General features: G+C 39.3%; 1 protein-coding gene and 1 long non-coding RNA gene across 6 annotated transcripts in view; both read left to right on the forward strand.

The window, feature by feature from the left end:
• The window catches only part of FGF14 (fibroblast growth factor 14), a 693,770-nt gene that overhangs the window by 100,657 nt on the left and 579,710 nt on the right, over positions 1-13,403 (forward strand). The gene's annotated exons all lie outside the window — the stretch shown is intronic.
• Positions 1-13,403, forward strand: part of LOC134732632 (uncharacterized) — an 85,787-nt gene that overhangs the window by 66,253 nt on the left and 6,131 nt on the right. The window lies entirely within an intron of this gene.

Consider the following 13,403-nt stretch of genomic DNA (forward strand, 5'->3'; position numbering starts at 1 on the left):
TGAATGGGAAGTACATGGCCTATTACGTAGAACACAGTATATTTCTAATAAATGCTTGCTCCTGTTAGAGAGCTGCAATGGGGGTTGAGTGACTGTGGCACCTTATGGATATCCTTTGTGTCTCAGTTCCCTCATCTGTAAAATGGGAATGATAATAGAAGTTGCTTTATAGGAGTGTTGTGAAGATTAAATGAATTAATACATGAAAATGATTGGTACAGTGCCTATCACATCCTAACATACATGTACATATACTAAAAATGTTAGTGATTATTATTGCTATGTGAAGCACTTGGCACAATAACAAGTACATGGTGTCTCCTCAATAAATGGTACCACTTATTAGTCTTAAAAGTTCATAAAAATAAGTGGTACCAACATTTCTGGATATTGTACAGGATTTTGTTTTATAAACTCAAGTTATAAGCCAGTTCTTGTGACTCCATTTTTAAGTGACAAACAGAATTTATTGGTGTATTAGTTTTTTTAATGCCGCTGTAACAAATTCCCACAGATTTGGTGGCATAAAGCAGTACAAATTTATGATCAAACAGTTCTGCAGGTCAGAAGTCTCCTGTGGATCTCACCTGGCTAAAATGAAGGCATCAAGGCCCTGCGTTCCTTTCCGGAGGTTCTCAAACAGAGTTCATTTCATGCTCACTTGGATGTTGGAAAAGTTAGGTTCCATGTGGTCGTGGGATTGAGGTCTCCACTTCCTCGTTGGCTGTCAGCTGGAGGCCTCTCTTATGTTCTAGAAGCCTCTCTGCCATCCTTGCTTGTGCTCTGCTACATCGAATTCATGTCACGCTGCCGTCTCTTTGACCACAGCTGGGAAATCTCCACTTTTAAGGCCTCCTATGATTGAACTGGGCCCACTTTATAGGATTAGATTGGACCCAGAGAAATGCCCTGGGTCATTTAGGATACTCTTTCCATCTCGAGGTCCTTACCCTTAATCACATCTGCAGCACCCTCTTTGCCATGTTTGATGATATGGGCACAGATTCTGAAATTAGGACGTGGATGTATTTGCAGGGGGTGGTCTTTATTGTGCATAGAAGTTAGAATGTGAAAATATATGACTCTGGCCTTTTTCTGATAGATGGTGAATAGTTCCAATTAAGTATACTGTGCACTGCAAATTTCATTGTTGAAAAGGTTAAAAGGCCTGAACACTTTGAGAATAGGTATGCTAATTTCTTTCTTCATTCTTTTGGCCTTATGGGCCCTTGAGAAATACTTATGTGATTATTATTTTTTAAGCAATGTTTTTGGCACACAGTCTTACTTTGCAGAAGCTTCAGCTTTGTGGCATAGGGTCCCCTCTTACCTTGTCGAAAGCCAACTGTCCATTGATGAGCTTCTGCCTAAAGACCAAACTCCAAGGTCATGATTTTCATGACATCCTTTTCTGTAATGCCCTGTTCAGCCTGTTTAGTAGCTACTTTTTCCAGAAGGCTTGATTCTTCTTTTTGTCTTCCCCTCCATCATCTGCCTTCTCTCAAGCATGATATGTTTTCCCTGCCCTGCAATATCTATGCATATGCTTGAATCTCCCACTGACCATGAGCTCCTCTACAGCCAGGAATGGCTCTTCATCTTCTTTGTATCCTTAGCACTGAATACAGTGCCTGGTAGAAGATAAGATGCAGTGTGTGTTGGCTGTATTCCAGTGTACTGATTAGAAGAAGAGTATTTGTCTAATCTGTCACTCAGTAGTGATCTATTGGCCAAAACCAGGATGCAAAACTTGGGGCCAGAGGCAGAGCCATAAATAGACACAGTTCTGGTACCCTAGGGGTTTACAGCCTAACTTCTAGGGAAGCATCAAAGTGGTACCTCTCCAACAAAATGAGTTGTATATTCCTCATTAGGGGATGAATGCTAAATGCTTTATTTGCGGGCAGGGCAGGCCATTGAAATTATTTAGCATTTATCTCCTAAATGCTTCCCCAGGGCTTCAAAAGAGAAGCCAGATATTATCTTCATGTCTGTTGTCTTCAATTTTAGATTTACAGCAGTTCCTCTCTGTAACGTGTGATATATCAAGACCAGAGTAAATATTGGCAACATTAGGTCCATCTATAAGTTGGGTATACCCTATTTTGTCTGTTTACTTGAATATCTGAAAATTGACTGCAGTTGACAATTTGAGTTCACTTGGCTAAGTTCACTCTCCATAATATCACTCCAAGGAGGATGTCATAAATCAGGAAGAAGAAAAATTAGTTTAGAATGACTGAACTCATATGTGGAATGATTTATGTTCAAATTTCTAGTTGGTTTAGCAAACTTATATTTAGATAAGGAAGTAAAATACTGATCTAATTACAATGCTATTCTGATATTAATAGCAAACTTTCATCCTTAAGGCAAATATTTCTGTTTTAGTCCTGGTCTTGATATTTTCTTTCATAATCACACCCTGACATTGTCTTTAAGCTTCTGTATTGTACACCTGTTTCTATCCTAGGCAACCCACATTTGATTGGTTATTATTATATTTTAAATCAGGGCTATTGCATTAACAGCAGAAAATTATGCTTCTTAATTTTTTTTAAAGTTCAGAGTTTAAAGTTTAAAGTCATTGGAGCTCTGTTTTTTTAATTAGGCTATTTGTGCTATTTTACAAACTTATTGAAATACTGATATTTAGGGCTGTACTGACAGAAGAAAAAGTCAGCTAAAAGCTTTTCATAAAGACTCATAATAAAAACTCTAAGCTTTGTAAAAAGACAAAATCATTATCTGTTTTATATACCCAATACATTTTCAATGCTGAGTTGAATTTCTACACAATTTTCTTTGTCACAGGACTCATGACTTTCCAGGTTTACTTTCCTTACAAATGGATGTTGTATGCACACTGTTTTAGTTATTTTTTGCTGCATAATAAATTTCCCCAAAACTCAGTAGTTTCAAACAGGAGTAGACATTTATCATTTCACACAATTTCTGTGGGTCAGGGATTCAGGAATGTCTTAGCTGGATGGTTCAGGCTCAGTCTTTTGTGAGGTTGTGGTTAGAGTGCCCGCTGAAGGCACAGTCACCTGAAGGTTGACTGAAGCTGGAGCACCCTCTTCTAAGATGGTGCCAGCACTTGGATAGCAAGTTGGTGCTGGCTGTTGGCAGGAGGCCTCAGTTCTTCGCTAAGTAGACTTCATAGGGCTGCTTTTGTGTCCTCATGACATGATCACTGGCTTCCTCCAGAGAGAATAATCTAAGTGCAAGGCAGATAGCCCAGTGTCTTCTATGGCCTAACCTCATCTACACAGGTTATCCTATTTGATATGGGAGGGGCCCATAAAAGAATGTGAATATCCAGAAGTGAGAATCACTGGAGTCCCTCTTGAAGGCTGGTTGGGACCACCGATTCCTTTTTCTTACTTCTTAAGCCTATCTGACTGAGTAATGGTGATTCTGCAAAATTTGAAAGTACAATTTCAATGTATTTAGGCTTGAATAGAGAACCCATGTTAGGGAAGAATCAGGAGCTGGTAGAACGTAGGGTTAACAGTATTGGACATAGGAGGGCTGAATTCAGGATCAGAGTAGCAACAGGAATCTAGGCAGGAAGACAATTCCAAAATAGAGTAGGTATTGAACCAAGTAGCATCTCAGGGTAGCTGCTTCCTTTAAGCAAGAAGTTCATGGGGTTCAGTAGGAAGACAGGACTCTAGGGACTGGGTTTCAGAGAAGAAAGCAAGGTGTATACCTTGCTATTTATCATTAGAGGAAATAATGTAATAGATTTTTCTTGTTTGTGCAAGATGATGATGATGATGATGATGATGATTTGGGTTCAGTAGTGACTTGGCAAACTGATTTTAATAACTCGAACATTTGCATCAATAAACACCAACCAACTTTTGAGGGCTAAATTGAAAATATGCTAATTCCAAAGTCACAGCATCCATTTAGCAATGAATAAAGATACACTAAATGTCTAAAATCGCTGTTGGTAAATTTGTTGCTTAGCAAGCTACACAGCTTTTTGCATCTGGTAAGTTATCATTCAGTGTTTTACCTACTGTGTGCAGTTTGAATTTTAAAGACACTAATTGCAGATGCTTATTAAGTGTTTAATGTACACTAAGGTCATTATCTACGTTCGTGGCGGTGACACAACCATAAGATACATGGAATCAATTCAGAAAAACAATGGGATGTGAAGTGAAGCAGGCTTGAGTGTCTGTCTCAAGTCCACCACATACTTGTTATAGCTGTGGGACATTTGGTGAGTTATTTGATTTCTGTTAGCCCTAACTTTCTTATTTGTAAAATTGGGGTTTAAAAGAACCTACCTCAAAGATTATTGTGAAGGTTCAGTAGACAGTACCTGCAAAATACTGAATGAACCTGATAGATGGCAAACACCCAATAAATGTTAGATTTTATTGTTCATATAAATATCTTTTTAAAATTTCCACTCAATTATTCATTTGACAATTCTTTATTGATTTCCTTTTATTTATAGTTTTGAAATCTGTGGAACAGAACTGAAAAAAATGGTCAAATCCCCATCCTCATGGTGTGTTTATAACCATAAAGTAAGCACAACAACACAAAGTGTTTAAGATGGTGATCAATTATATAAAGAAAATAAAACAGAAAAGGAGGAGAGCAAGTGCCGTCACTGCGGAGCAGATGCTGTTTTGTGTAGGATGGTTAAGGAAATCCTCACTGACATTTTCCCAGAGGACAGCAAGAGTGGCAGAAAGAGCATACAGGTGTCTGGGGAAGACAGTCCAGGCAAAGGGAGCAGCCAGTGCAGAGATGCCGAGGTGGGAGCATTCCTGGCTTGGGTAACATCAAGAAGTCCACTTTGGGTGGAGCAGAGTGAGTCGGGGAGAAAGTGGTAGGAGATGATGTCAGAGAAGCAGGATGTTCTGCTGGAGGCAGTTCATTTAGGGCTTTGTAGGACATAGTGAGGGGTTTGCCTTTAACTCCTAGGGGACAGGAAAACACTGAAGGGTTTTGAGTGAAGGAGTGGCAGGCACTGAAGGAGTGGCAGGATCTAACTTACGTTTTATAAGGACCACTCTGGCTACTGTGTAGGAATAGATGGCAGGGGCCAGGTTTAGAATGAAATACTAGAGATTGTGCAGGCACAAGATAATGGTTGGGTGGACGAGGGTGGTTTTGGTGGAGGGAGTAGAGAGAGGTCAGATTCTGGACATATGCTGGAAGTAGACTTGACAGGAGTCAAACATCATTTGAGTTATTTTGACTTGAGCAACTGGGCAGAGAGAGTTATCACTCACTGAGTTTGGGAGTTTGTGGGAAGATATCTGGCAGTTGGGAGCAAATGTCTGGGTTCAGACATGCAAAATTTAAGAAGCTTTTAAGAGACGTCCAAGTGGAGGTGGTGGGCAGACAGTTGGATTTCTGAGTCTGGAATTTGGGGCACAGGGTGAGGGTTGGGGGTGTAAATTTGGGAGTTGTTAGTAACTGAGTCCATGGCTCCACCTGGAAATCAGTGTAGATAGTGACGAGGCCTGATTTGGAGCTGGACCATTGGGCAGGCTGATGTTTGCAGCACAGGGATTTGAGGAAGAACCTGGAAAAACATCTGATGGGAGGAATAAGCAAGCGTGATTCCTGAAGCCACATGGAAGAGTGTTTTAATAAAGAGGGGAGACTAATTATATTAAAAGCTGCTGATGGATCAAGTGAGATGTAACTGAGGATTAACCACTAATGTATCTCCAACACAGTTAACTGGCACTCCATTCAACACTCTGCAGAAAACAATTCAATATGCTAGATATAGTATTTTAAAAACCTTTTGAATTCTCCTGAAGCTGGCAAGAAAGCAAAGAATACTCAAGGAGAAAAACTGCTGAGGCAATGCTCTTGAACAAGCAGTGTGAGGAAGGATCTGGGGTACAGGTGGAGGAGGAGGCCCTAGCTAAAAGTCTGGACATTTTGACAAAAGTAGCAGAAAGGAAGACAGAGTGTCTGGACACAAAGGCAGGTGGCTGTTAGATATGGTGGTGGGAATGTGTTCTTCCGATGACACTTCCTTTCTTTCTTAGTGAAGGCAGAAGTAAAACCATTATCTGAGAGTAAAGTGTGTGTGTGTGTGTGTGTGTGTGTGTGAAGTACTGGAAGATTTGAGAAGAAAGGAGTTATAGAATGATTTCCAGGGAATACTGTAAGATTGCCTTCCAGCACTAAAGGCCCACTTGAGGTTAGTCGTCATAGATTGAAGAAAAGTGTGCTTGTGGAGCTGCCTGTTTGCCCTCAGGTGTGCTCATCTGCATGCATGCAGAGGTGGAGTAAGTCCTGACTGGTAAGTCCAAGTTCCAGAGGGAATGGGTAAAGCCATATGAGAGGGCAAGAGTGAGAGGACAGGAGCTCAGAAGTCAAAGCCTTCTGTTTTTCCACTTTGTCATGGATTATAATCCACCTCCTTTATTAATTTACATTTTTCTCTACCTACCCCAATTGCTGAGGAGCCCATGTTTTATTCGATGTTTCCAACATACTCTTAGCAGGTTTTATTGTCTGCAAAGTAGGAAATCCATAACTGTCAATTGAATTGTGTTTTCCTATTTTTCTTAGTCATTATACATCAGCTACATTATGTGAAATTTTGTTGAAAACTCTTTTTAAAAAGTCAGCTCCATATAAATATGTATAAGGAACTATTCTGTTCCAAAATGCTGCTTTTGATTATAGATATATCAGCAAGGCTGAGATAAATTAAACTTTTAACAATATGGCCAATTTTGTCAATTAAGTAGATGGATGAAACTAAATATTTCAATAAAGCATTTGGCCTGATCTATTTCATTTGATGTTTACATTTTATCAAATTGGCTCATTGCTTGCCAATTTTCCACTTTATTTTGAGGAAAGCCTAGAAGATGAAAAAAAGACAATAGCCTAATAGCCTTTTTCTTTTAAAAATAATTTCTATATAGTGATTATCAATTTGAAATGTTGTTAAGGTTAAAGATGTGTGTGTGTGTGTTCGTGTGTGTGTGTCTGTGTCCATATTGGTAAGGACTTTGGGGAGTCAGGAAAACAAGGAATATAAGCAAATTTAGATCAGTGTTCTGTGATGGGCAAAGGATCCCTGAAAATCCTCTCATGTGTGATTATGTGAAATATAAAAGGCTAACAACTAAAATAATTGCCTTTAGATATAGTAATATATAACTTTAGTCAACAAATATGCACTGTATATCTTCTTGTGCCAGATATGGTACTGGGTAATGGGTACAGTATTTCAAACAAATCTAACATTCTTACTATGATAGAGCTTAAAATCTGATGGGGTTGTAAATTATAGTCCGTACGGCGGTAGATAGGGCACACTTTGGTAACTGATTAGAGGTGAGGGGTCAGGGAGAAAGTGTTATAGAAGATTATACAGAAGTTTTGCTCTTGAGCAACTGAGAGGATGAGGTTGGCGTTAACTTCTTTAGGGAATACAACAGGACTGTCAAATCTGGGGAAAGACACTTTTCAGATGTTGAATAATTTGCTGAGGGGTACATATGGACATTTGTTTAGAAATGTCCAGCAGGGATTAGGTAAGATTCTCGAGGCATAGATTACATTTAACATGAGAAGAAGGCAGATATGTATGATGATGTTGTAGTTTTCAGCTGGAGAGAAGGGAAGATTTGAGGAAGCAACAAGAAGGTTGGTGGGAGAGATGAGTTATGAGCCAGGTTCTAAAGAGAAGAATGCTCACTGTTGCTCATTTATAAAACAATCAGTTCTGGTATATTTTAGGTATATAGTTGATTCTAGGCTTTGAATATGACGTTTGTATTTTCTTCACACAGCTGATTTTAAATTATATGAGAATGTAGCAGAAACTAGAAGTGTATTTTAAAACTGATTTTGGTGGTAGAACAGTTAGCTTAAAAATATCAGTTAAGGCCGGGTGCGGTGGCTCACGCTTGTAATCCCAGCACTTTGGGAGGCCGAGGCGGGCGGATCATGAGGTCAGGAGATCGAGACCACGGTGAAACCCCGTCTCTACTAAAAATACAAAAAAAATTAGCCGGGCATGGTGGCGGGCACCTGTAGTCCCAGGTTCTCGGAGAGGCTGAGGCAGGAGAATGGCGTGAACCCAGGAGGCGGAGCTTGCAGTGAGCCGAGATTGCGCCGCTGCACTCCAGCCTGGGTGACAGAGCCAGACTCTGTCTCAAAAAAAAAAAAAAAAAAATAAGTTAAATAAAATTTAATTTCAAACACACGAATGCTGAAATACACATATCCCAGAAGTTTGTTTAGGGATAAGATCAGTGAACTTTTAATGGTTCAATTCAATTTTTGTGTTTAGTTTACATATATGTTTTTCTCTCATATTTGTTTTTACTCATATTTTGTGTTATCCAAGTTGATGTATTCTCAAAAGTCTAACCCTCCTAGGGCCTAGAGAATTTCTTCTGTGCTGTGCCTCTTCTTGTTTGCTTATTTCCTCATATTGTGCTTTTAGTCTCAAGGTTAATGCTTGTAGGAAGCAAAGAAAGGAGAAGAAACAGGGAGCCTATGCTATCCTGAGACCTCGCTTCCGGGGCCTCCTCCTTCCTTCTGCCACCATCCCTTTCCCTCTCCACCTCCCGCTGTCCAGCCAAGTCCGCTTGCCTAAATCGGGAAAGGTGCAGGTAGAAATTCAGGCAGCCCCAGTGGTTCTACTCCTGCTTGATTTTCCTCTTGATCTCTTGCCTGCTTGCTAGCTGGGATTTCTGACAATAGTACGATCATAATGGAAACAGAAAAGGTCCAGCCAAGCCACATGCTGAAATTCTCCTAACCTTTAAATGTGCACATGGCTTAATCCTAAGAAGCACTGCTTTTGGACTGTTTGCACTGCTTTATGTTCTTAAGATTTGGTTGCATCCATTTTGACTCCCCTGGATTGGTTTCTCAAGTATATTTTTATAAATACACTATTTAAAAAATCACTTCTCCAAACCATACTTCAGACTCAACCACCCTAATTTTTTAAGAAGCTTTTCGTTTTTGTTGAACAGCTGAATTTGTAAATAACCATTGAATTTCATTCGTTGTATCCTTGGAGCATCTTGCTGTTCTTTTGCTTAGAAAATTCTAACGGCTCGGAACTATTCAACCTCGATTAGAATGAGTTTTCGACCAATGTAGAAAAAACTGCTTTATCACCATCATTGAGAAAGATAGATTCTGTTAAGGAAGGTAAAGTATGTCTTAGTGATCTTGCTCTCAGCATAAAATAAGAAACAGATTCACATCTAGTGTAATCTGTCTAGTGCAGAATTTATTACCTAGAGGCCAAGAGAGAAGCACATCACATTTATTCAGTTCTCATCTTCGCTCCTACTTAAGAGTTCTTAGAAAATAGAGTCACTTAATTTTGAAGAAATGATGTTTTCTCAGACACTGGATTTTTAAAAAATAAAACAATATTTTAAAGCTCTTTTGTTCTTGGGGATATTTTTCCTCTAGCTTTCTTTCTTTTTTTTTTTTTTTTTTTTGTTTTTTTTTTTTTTGAGACGGAGTCTTTCTCTGTCCCCTAGGCTGGAGTGCAGTGGCGCGATCTCGGCTCACTGCAAGCTCCGCCTCCCGGGTTCACGCCATTCTCCTGCCTCAGCCTCCCGAGTAGCTGGGACTACAGGCGCCCGCCAACACGCCCGGCTAATTTTTTGTATTTTTAGTAGAGACGGGGTTTCACCGTGTTAGCCAGGATGGTCTCGATCTCCTGACCTCGTGATCCGCCCGCCTCGGCCTCCCAAAGTGCTGGGATTACAGGCTTGAGCCACCGCGCTCGGCACTTTGCACTGTTCATCTAAGAAGCCACTTAACTAATTTGCTTCTTATAAGCAGCACAGTATAATTAGGCAATCACTCTTGTTTCTAGAGTCCGCCAGGGAAAAAAGGTGACAGAAGTGCACAACACATTTATTATAAAACAGTGCAAAATAAAAACCGGAACTTACCAAATAAAGGAAATATGGTAAAAGACATACTGTAAAATACTAACACATAAAAGGTAAAATGAAAAATCACCTTCAATATAATGTCTTCGTTAGTCATTTGGGATCAGGAGCAACTGAAAAGATAAATTAACAAAAATAGGGAGTAAAACAGGACAATTATTAAAAATGATCCACACATGCCTTGAACATTTTATTTTATATTAAATATATAAATGCTCATTCATCAGTACTTTGAGATAGCTCCACCGTGTGTTCTTTGATTAGGGTTGAACTGATCTGAGTTTCTGCAGAAATCACACCTACGATCTATGATTTCTAATTTTGGTGTTTTTAAGTGGAGCAGAACTTGAAGAACATAAGCAAGCTGAGTGCAGCATCCTTCTTGATTTTCATGACTTTTTTCTTTCCTCAATCATTTATGGCATGAGAACACATATACTTAAATAAATATTCTTAGACATTTGCCTCTACCAGATTTTGCCAAATTATCCAATCTATTTTTCATAGAAATAACTGTCTTTTGCAATTATACTTGTGATTTCAAAAATTCTTACACTGCAACAGTACAATGTGTATAAACAAAATTACGGCCATGTGTTGTTGAGACGAGAACTTCCCTGCATGGACATTCTGTGAGGGCATCCCAGCCACTGTGGCCAGCTTTCCACGGGCACCATCACATTGATTTGTAAAACAGAAGAGATAAAAAATAGTTTTGGTTCATTTAGTAATGCAGTCATTAGTGACTTCCTGGGATCAAGCCATCCTCCCACCTCAGCTTCCCAAGTAGCTGGGACTGCAGATGCACACCACCATGCCCTGCTAATTTTTTGATTCTTTTTTTTTTTTTATAGAGGTAGGATCTTGCCGTATTGCCCAGACTGGTCTCAAACTCCTGGGCTAAAGCAGTCCTCCCGCCTCAGCCTCCCAAAGTGCTGGGATTATAAGCATGAACCCCTATGCCCTTTTTTATTTGTAATAAATCTTTTATTTCAGAATAGTTTTAGGTTTACAGAAAAGTTGCAGAGAAAGTACAGAGTTCTCATTATATCCCACACCCAGCTTCCTCTTACATAGCCTCTTATGTAAGTATGCTGCGTTTGTCATAACTACTAATGAATCAATATTGATACATTATTATTAACTAAAGCCCACAATTTACTAGGATTTCATTAGTTTCTACCTAATGTCCTTTTCCTGTTCCAGGATCCCCTATAAGATACCATGTTACATTGAGTTGTCTGTCTTTTTAGGGGTCCTCTAGACTGTGACAACTTTGCAAACTTTCCCTGTTTTTGATGGCCTGAACAGTTTGAAGAGCTTTGGTTCAAGTATTTTGTAGAATGTTCCTCAATTTGAATTTGTCTGATATTTTCTTCATGTTTAGAAGAGTATTATGGGTTCTGGGGGGAGGGAAATCCGAGGTAAAATGCCACCTTCTCCCATCATATGAAGGTTATCCACCAATACTATCAGTATGAGTTATCACCATTGATGTTGACTTTGAGCACCTGTCTGAGCTAGCATAGTCATGTTATTCCACTGTAAAGTTACTTTTATTTTTTTGTTGTTGTTGATTAAATGATTCTAGTAGGTAGATCATGGGTAAGATAACTTCTGCTATATTTGTGTGATTTTTATGCTGGGGTGATTTACTACACTAAAATGGGAACATGTAAATTATTTCAGCTATGTTCTCTCCGTGATAGAATGCAACAGTTTGGCCTCTTTATGAGGACTTCATGAATAGCTGAAAGGAGTGCACTTAATTTTGTCTTAGCACTGCTGCTGAATTCTAGTTTCCCTGGGTTGTTTCACATTTCTTGAGCTTTAGCATCTAACTGAAGTAAAGACAGTCTCCAAAGCTGCTTTTCTGGAGGAAGTGGTTTGGAAGGAGAGATGGAGCACTATGGATGCACAATTGTGCTTCTATAGTTGTATGATTTAGGTCTTCAGGCTCAAGACTAAAGATGCCATTCTTTGGTTCAGTTTTAGTTGAATCTGTGGTTAGCATTTCGATGACATTTTAATTTTTCTTATTACTCTTAAGTGCACTTGGCAAAAATTTAGTTGCTGATTGCCTTGCAGTACATCAGGGATTATCAAGGCCAATCAAGTGTCCATAAGTCCATTGCCCTATTCTGCAGACCACCCCCAAAATGCAAAGTGATTCCAATACGGTGTGCAGAGGGGTTTTGTGCACCAAGATGCAAACCACGATAACTCAAAATCTTATACTTTCCAGAAGAATTTGCAGAAAACCTAAGAAACAATTTTTTAATGAAGAGCCAGACTCCTACACTATGTCAATCTATTGGAAAACATTTTAATATAGAACACAAAGAGATCTCTAGAACTCAGAGACCATCTGTTGTCTTTGTGGGCCTGGGAGACATGATGAGAAATGTCACACTAACTTCATTTTACCTAAATATCTGAAGGGGATGCAAAAACTTTTAATTGTAGAGTTGAAATATACTTACCTTACTTAAATAACAGTGGTTTTCTAACCTTCCAAAAGGAACAGCAACAGTGGTCCTGACAATGCAAACTCGGTCCTACATAACCAACATTAAGGAGCAAAATGACTGAGGCCAATTCTTCTGTTTTTTTCTTCTGTAGTTCAAAGGGACTTTATTTTTCATCTCCATTTTGGATGGATAGGGAACTCAGGAATCTATTTTCTCAATCTCTGCATCATCTGGATGGCCTCAGTGTGAACTTGACCCAGAGCTGCTGAATGGTGTAAATATTTTACTGCCCATTCAGACATTATTTTATCGTTTCTGTCATTTTCTTGGTCTCTGCCCATTGCTGAGGTATTTGCTTCTACTAATATGGTTGCATGAAGCAATGTGTTTTGGGGAGAAGCAGTGTGGTGCTGTGAAAAAATCTTTGGAGAGAAAATCCTAAGACTTGGACTTTATGTTTCTCTCTGGTACTTCTAATTCTGTAATCTCAGGCAAGATCCTAGCCTTTGATTCTCAGTGCCCTGAGGGAGAATGAGGGAATAATTATGCCTGCTTCACTGACCTTTAGAAAGTTGGTTTTAGGATCCATTGTGTAATAATTGTGCAAAGGTATCACAAACTACACCGTACTGTACAAGTCAAAGGACAAGAAAAAAATTAAGGCTGCTAAGGGGCAAGGAAAAGTCTAGAGTAACTAGGAATCCTCTGCCTACACCACAAACCATTAGATATCACAGTGCATGGTGGAGTGAAGATCCTTACTGTTCAGAAGATGTTGATGAGAGGGACAGAGACGAAAGTGAATTTTTAGATACTGTTGAGAACATCTCCGTGCCCCAAGCTTAGATAAAAATGCACTCCAGTGGCACCAGAATCCGTGAGAAGTATAACTAGCTGAGTAACAAATGCCTGGTGATAATCATAATGATGAAGAACCTCCTGTAGAAGTTGGACAACATGATTTTTATGGTTCTTTCTGGTTTTAAACTCC

This window comes from Symphalangus syndactylus, chromosome 15, assembly GCF_028878055.3.
Source record: "Symphalangus syndactylus isolate Jambi chromosome 15, NHGRI_mSymSyn1-v2.1_pri, whole genome shotgun sequence".
Lineage (NCBI taxonomy): Eukaryota > Metazoa > Chordata > Mammalia > Primates > Hylobatidae > Symphalangus > Symphalangus syndactylus.